Below are 7,589 nucleotides of genomic sequence, written 5' to 3' on the forward strand. Positions count from 1 at the left end.
CACTGGGCCGCCAGGGAAGTCCCTATAACTTGTCTTAAATACTCTTCTTTTTAGGAAGTGTCCTGGCTGCTCCTGCACGTTGGTTTCTCCTGATGCTGCGGGAATGCAGCTTCTTTCCTCATCCCTTGCCGTCTCCTGCACACGGGTCCTCTTTCCAGCCGCCTTCCCCTTCCAGCCTGATGCTTCAGCCTCCAGACGTGCTGTGAGGCCCCCTCTGTGCCCTCCAGCTCCTCAGTTTTCTCTCCCTCCTGCTCATCACAGGACTCCGGGAGCTCTCACTTCACCTGTCGGAAGGTCTGGGCAATCCCCTGTTCCTCGGTTTCCAGAAAATGGAGTTTGCACATTTATTTCTCCTCTTTGTTGCTTTTGGGTGATTTCTGGGAAAAGGGACATGCTGGCTTTACCAGCCCTGTGGGACCTGGGTCTGTAGGTCTGGGCCACCTATGGACATCCTCTCGGCTCCTTGGCACACTGCACTGCCTTCCTCCTCCCCCTCCCCCTCTCCCCACCTCTCTTCTCTCCCTCCCCCTGTCTCTCCCTCTTCCCTCCCCTCCTCCCTCCCCCTCCTCCCTCCTTTGTTCTCTCCCTTCCCCTTCCCCTTCCCCCACCCCTCCTCCTCTCCCCCCTCCCCTCCTCTCCCCCTCCCCCCCTTCTCCTCTCTCCCTCCCCTCTCCATCAGCTACAGCACTACTTTTACATTTTCAAGGTTTACACTACGCACACTCCCTTTTATGTCAAGGAGCACAAACCTCTGCTTTGCATTTCAGGTTTTGGCACTGTCAGCAGCATCCTCAGTGTTCTAAGCTTGGTGCAAACATCTGCGGCACTGAGGAGACCTGAAGCAGCCCCCTCCTGGGCCACAAACGTGCTGGTGCTTGATAGCAAGTGTAGCATCAAGGCCAGGAGGGAGGGCAGGCGGAAGGAGGTGCAAATGGTCCCTTCCTATCTTTCCCCCTGAGTGGCTCTGTGTGTGACCCTGTGGCCCCAGAGTCTCCTGCACACACAGAGGCCTCTGCAGAGGAGCGTGGGCCGGGGTGGGGTCTGACACTGACCCCAGGGAATGAGGGCAGAGCATGCGTCACACTTATTTCACACCCTGTTTAGAGCCTCACCCAGCCCGACCACCTCCCTGGACCAATAACCTCCAGCTTTGCTCATCAGCATAGAAAAGAGATTTACAACTTAATAATGAAATAAAGTACCATCAGGCCAAATGTCCATTCCAAGTTTTTCTTTAATTTTAATTTTATTTTTTCTTCAGTTAAAGCGTCTGTCTTCTACAAGTGGGTTTCTGGCGTCCTGCTTCCCATGTCAGAGAGATGCCTTGCTCCATGCTTCCCGCCAGCCGTGGCCAGGAGCAGCACACTCCCTTCATGCCATGGTTGGGTCTGCAGAGAAGGAATGGGGTCCCGTGGACAAGCGGTGCCACCAGGGCGATGGGACTGGTGGGAGCCCTCCCCCCACACGTCCTCTGCTGCCCTCGCCCCTGCCCCGTCGGCTTCCGGCACAGCCAGACGTCCGTTCTCTCGTGCACATTGTGTTTATCTGGGAGTTTCCAATTGCCTTCCTTCTTCTTGATGATGGAAATATGTGTCTTCACCCCAGCTCAACGGCTCCTTAATGATTCTGTGGCCGAAAGGACTCCACCTGCATTGGAGACCTTGCTCCACGGGGCTCTGACCCTGCCTGACTGGGACGGTGCCATCTGGACCTGGGCCAGTTGTCAGACACTCTTCTGTGTCCTTGGGTGGGGGGAAGCAGGGGAGCACTCCCCCTCAGTCGCATGTCTTCCTCTTCTTTCCAAGCCTCGTTTCAGGCCAGATGGGAAATGCGTTTGGAGCCCTGGCAGGCCCCAAGGTGGCTCTTCTTCTCCATCAGCCTCGGGGGACTGTTTGGCTGGGTATAGAATTCCAGGTTCCAAACCATCGTTTACCAGAAGTCCCAAGGCCCTACATGGAAATCTAACACCCGCATTGCTGACCGCACCTGATTCTGTTCCCTTGCAAGGAGCTCCATCTTCCTCTTGCTGAGCTCTTAGAACCTGCTGTCTGCGCCAACATCCCCGAATCTCAGCAGGCACAGCAGGGGCCGATGCTCTGTCCTTCCTCCTGTTCAGGACACTGTGGCCTTTAAGTCCGGTTGACTTTCTTCAACTCTGGAAACGTTTCTTCTATTAATTCTTTTAGTATTTCCTCTCATAGTTTTCTGCTTTCTCATTCTGGAAATCCTAACAGGTGGTTTTAGGAGCACCCAGATTAAACCTCCATACTTAATTTGTCCTGAACTCATCCACATCTTTGTCTACATTTTAGAAAATTTTCTAAATGTTCATTCTTCCTCTTTCTCCTCCAGCCCTCCACTGAATTTTTATTTTGAAAATCACTTTTCAAATTCTAAGGACTCTGGCTTATTCTCCAGTTGTTTCTTTTTTTGTTTTCTTCAAAGAATCCTGTTCTTGCTATGGGTGTGGTGTCACCATGGACCCTTTCCAGTAGTAACTATGGTTTCCAAGGTTCTTCCGGCTCTGAAACATTAAGTATCTATGAGAACCTGGGCCCCATTCCCAACTGCGGTGCCTGCGGGGCAATTTGGAACAGCTGAGAAGAAAGAGCTTGTTTTAACCCTGACTCTGCCAGTAAGTAGCCTCAAGCACTCTCCATGCCCAGCTCGGGGAGTCAGTTTATCCTGTAAACCTCAAGGGGCTATAATAGGTTGATTTTTAAAAATTCAGTTCCAAAGATTATGTACTGAGGCCCCTCATGTGCCCATCTCTGTGCTGGGTACTGGGGACACAAAAAGATGACACCTCACAGAGGAGAATGCCCGGGGGCTGTTGTCGGGGCAGTTGCTAGAGAAGCTGAGCTCCCTGATCGGTCCATGTCTCCTCCCTGAGTCGTTTCTCCCCCGTGTTCCTGGCTCAGCTCTGGGCCGCTCCACCCTTCCTGTAACTCAGGCCCAAATCCTTGGGGTCCTTCTCAGCCCCCTCTTCCCCTCACACTGCATCTAATCTCTGAAAACCTTCCCACTTCTACCTTGAAAGCACCTCCAGGACCCACGTCTGTCTCACCACCTGCTCCACAGCCACCTGGGTGGGGTCATCTCCCACCTGGAGCCCTGTGATGCCCCCCTGCCCCCTGCCTCTCCCGGGGCCTGTGCTCCTCACAGCAGGGGACACGGGGCCCCATGCATTCCCCTTGGCCCACCCTCAGCAGCTGTTGGACCGCTGTCCCCTCTGTCCCCCGGGCCAGCCCTGTGGTGCTCTCCTGGCCAGGCACACCTACTCACCTCCCTCAGGGCTCTGCCCGGGCCACAGCCCCCTCACATCTCTCCTGGCTCCATCCCCAGCCAGCCTGCTTCATGTACACAATTGGCTATGTTGTCCCCTGTCCCTGACTGCGGGCCCCATGGTTTCCCTGATGTATCCCCGGCACCTAGATCGTCACCCCGCCCAGCTGAACTTCTACAGACAGTCATCAAATGGCCCAAATGCAATGAAGGGTGCAGCCTGAGAAGCAGGGTCTGCTGGGCTGGACCACAAGGAGTGTTTGCGGAGAAAACGCAAAAGCTCACCTTTTATAGACGGTGTTGGAGGGAGAGAGGCCCAGGGGGCACCAACGAGTGAGTGAACGGACAAAGGGATGGGGATGCTCTTCATCCCCTAGGAATCAGGTCACAAGTTATTAAAGAATCTCCTGAGTTGCCTGCCTGGTGTGGACGCACCCAGCAGACCCAGTGGCTGGGAGGAGATCCAGCCTCCATGATAGCCCAGTCGAGGTCACAGGCCCACCCAGGCCTGGCTCAGAGGTACCTCTTGGGTGCTCTGTCCAGGTGCCAAGGCCAACCCCAGTGGCCCTCTGGGTCCCTTCTGAGCCAGGGTTGGCACCCGCTTTGCCTCCTGCAGCTCCAGCAGCTGCATCGGGTCCAAGTTGATCAGACAAGGCTGCACACTTGTGTCCCAAATTCTGTTCTCCACAGGGAGACCCTGGCTCACACATGCATCTGGACTGGGCAGTCAGCTGAAGGCCACCTTCCCAAATAATGCAGGGGCCTTGGGCCCAGAGGAGCCACAGCCTGGGCCTCCCTGCTGAGGATGGAGGATTTTTGGTGGGCTTGGAGTGTAGATCAAACACTTTAAAATTGGGATAGATTTCAGAGGTTGCATGAAGTTGGGCCTGCAGACATTAGAGCCCCAATCGCTGGGAGGCAAGGAAAGTCACTGTTCGCAGGGTCCAGGCAGCTGTGGGGCAGACCCAAAGGGCAGCAGCTCTGCACTCGCAGTGGACAGCAGGAGGGACCCCGGAAACTGTTGGAAAGGAGGCTAGGACCTCTCAGTGCCCAGCTGGAAGGGTCCCCAGGATGGGTTTTTATGTGGAAGAAGAGGACAGCTACCTTTGGTGTAAGAAAAGGGCAATTCTGAAAGTCTTTGCTGCTTACATCTTCAAAAAGAAACAATGGAAGGTAAACCAAAAGCCATCGGGTAAACGTTTGCCTGGTGGGTGAGGAAGGGGAGGGATGACAGTGAAGCTTCTAGAATGTACTTGGCCATAGAGTTTTGACTTTTATAACTTTCTAAAGAAAATCAATCCCTAAAAAATATTTTAAAACTAGAAACACATTTGTGGTTAGTAAATGACTTCAAAATATATTATTTCAAGAGATTTTAAAATACAGCATTTTGACTGTGCATCCCCAGTGGGACATATTCTAAGAACTCAGGGAATCACACAGAAGCTTTAATGTGCACCTGGTACTCATAAGGTTAGTATTATCAGTGCTGTTATTTTGAAACTATTTAGATAGACTGTAGGAGTGAGTAAATGAGGAATTAAGTTACTGCTGGTAACAACCAAAATTTTTACGTAAGACAAGAGAGATTCTCAGACATCCCCGAGTAAAGTCAATGGAGCAAAGTAAAAGCTCGTTAGTAATAAATCTGAATAAATAGTAGTCAGAGCTCCTGCTTTTTCTCCTCTTAAAAATATGTATACTTCCTAAATCTGTCCACTGGAAACAAAGGCGCTGTACCAGCAATGAGCACACCTAACACCACACTGTGGTTTCTAAAGACCATTTCTCACTCTGAGAAGCCAGGACTTCTTGGAGAAATGGCCATTTCAGGTTTGGGACAGAAAATGCACAGGATGAGCCTGGTAGAGAGCAGGGGAAGGACTCAGGTAGACTTGAAGAGAAGCATGTGGCCATAGTGGGACATTCATCCCACGACAGGCGGGTGGGCTGCTGCTTAGACCGAGCACATCCCACAGGGATCCTGGGAGTGAAGAGGACGCATCGTAGGCCCTTCAGGAGCAAGGCTGGAAACGAGGATACAGAGAAATGCTGTCTTCAGAATTACTGCAGACATTTAAAAATTAGCTTTCTGGGCTTCCCTGGTGGCGCAGCGGTTGAGAGTCCGCCTCCCGATGCAGGGGACACAGGTTTGTGCATCGGTCCGGGAAGATCCCACATGCCACGGAGCGGCTGGGCCCGTGAGCCATGGCCGCTGAGCCTGCGCGTCTGGAGCCTGTGCTCCGCCACGGGAGAGGCCACAACAGTGAGAGGCCCGCGTACCGAAAAAAAAAAAAAAAGCTTTCGAAATTATGAAAATGGTGTGGAAAATGTGGGAAACTCAGGGAAGTAGGAAGAAGCGGGGGGAACCTCCCAAACCCAAACCTGGTCTCACCCCCAAAAGCACCAGCTGGCTTTTGAAGCACCATGAGACTGAGATGGGCTGCTGACCCTGGAGCCGAGGGACAGACAGACAGACAGACACACATCCCACCCCAACCAGCGCTGGCTCGACCACAGTCTGCCAGTGAGGAGAAGCACGTCTGAGGCCCTCAAAACCGTCCCGTCCCGAGGCATCGGACCTCGCTGCTCCTGCCTCCACAGCAGTCAGCCAAGGAATCCAGAGGATCTGAGGACCCTCCTCCGTGTGTTCAGAGCCCACGGGGCTGCGTCCTGACTCACCGAGCAGTCAGGGTCCTTAGCTCGTCGCATACTTGATGTGTCAGCACTTATGAGACTGTGCCAGGCGTGGGCACTCGGGGACGAGTGAGTGACATCCTGGCAGGGATGGTGGTCCCTGAACAAGAAGCTGGAGTCACAGAGAGGCCGTTGCCTCCGCAGGCCAGGCGGGCGGTGGCCGTGCTGCGCCCCAGCTGCTGGGCCAGGTCAGCTGTTCTCTGCGAGCCCTGCGTGACACACGTTTCACTTAATATTGGAAAAGCCTTTGCCTCCCGTTAAAAACATCCCTGCAAAATGGAAAGAATGAAACTGTTTTAGAGAAAAATGCTCAGCGACTCGGGGACTCGATTCAGGATGTGAAGGAGATGCACAGGCTCCCACTTCATGGAGAAACATCCCCCTCCCTACCCCGAGGAGGCACCCAGCCCAGCCTGAGGAAAAAGGCCAGCCATCTCCACCCGCCTTTTTGTCTGGGAGACAAGAGTATCTGCATGCAGGCCTGGTCGTGTCCAGCTGCCCAGGCAGGCATGAGGGGCGGTATCGGTCGTGGGGGCGAGCGGTTCCACCATCTCATCCTCGCGGGGCTCTTCCCGTCTCAGAGGGGCTGGGCACCGGGGGTGTGCGTGGCTCACTCAGGACAGTCGTTGGTGCAGAACCAAGACTCAAACCGAGGTCTTCACACCCAGGCCCGTGTCTCCCCCGCAGACTCTGCTCCGGAGGGCAAAGGCTGAAGTGCAGACCTCGAGGCTGCGGTGGATGGAGACCACCTGGGCCCCTTAGACGGAGGTGTGTGGGCAGCTGAGGGCAGGGGTTTGGGCGTGACTCCCCAATGCCCCGATCCCAGCTTCAGGGCCATCATTACAGTGGGACGCCCGGCACAGCTATGGAAGGTACTGAGGCCAAAGCCCCCTCCAGGGCTATAAGTCCGCCCTCAGGCACTCTGTACACCTGGTCATCCCGGGGAAGACCCAAGGGCTGCCAGGAGTTCGCGGTCTTGGGTCTGCAACCCATCGTCCTGGGGTGGGGCGTCGTCACTCCCAAAGAGGCCCCCCCGTGGAGATATCTGTCCCCTGGCCTGAGAACCCAGCTCCCACACCAGCCTGGAGAACAGTTTGCTTTCTGACCCGCCAGAGCCCAGTTCCTCCCGGGTGGTGGCGTAGACTCGGGGCACATGGGGGGGAACTCGGGCAGAAGCCTCCCCAGAAACAGAGCGCAGGACAGCTTGCTTTCTCCAGTGTAGAAGTGAGACCCTCCCTTTCAGACGGGAAGGTTCCAGGCTTGGCGTGGGGTTAAGGGCCATAGCTCTCATCTTAAAGTTGGCCCATCTTAAACAACCCAAATGATATCAAGTGTCACATTCCTGAAGCTAAAAATAAAAGTGCAACCCAACATTTCCTAAGACACAAATGTCCTGGCCAAGAACTTTCGTGGCTGCAAATCCCACTGCAAAGCAAGGCTCAGACAGGAAAATAAACCACTGCGCTTCCAAACAGACATGCGGGAACGGCTCTCCGCCACCCGTGACCCTGGTGAACCCTGCCTCTCCCCTTCACACACGCTTCTGCCAGCAAACAGAGACCTCTCCGGCTCGGGCCTCAGGCGGCCCAGGTCCAGCCTGGTCTGGT

This window comes from Mesoplodon densirostris, chromosome 5 (assembly GCF_025265405.1).
Source record: "Mesoplodon densirostris isolate mMesDen1 chromosome 5, mMesDen1 primary haplotype, whole genome shotgun sequence".
Taxonomy (NCBI): Eukaryota; Metazoa; Chordata; class Mammalia; order Artiodactyla; family Ziphiidae; genus Mesoplodon; species Mesoplodon densirostris.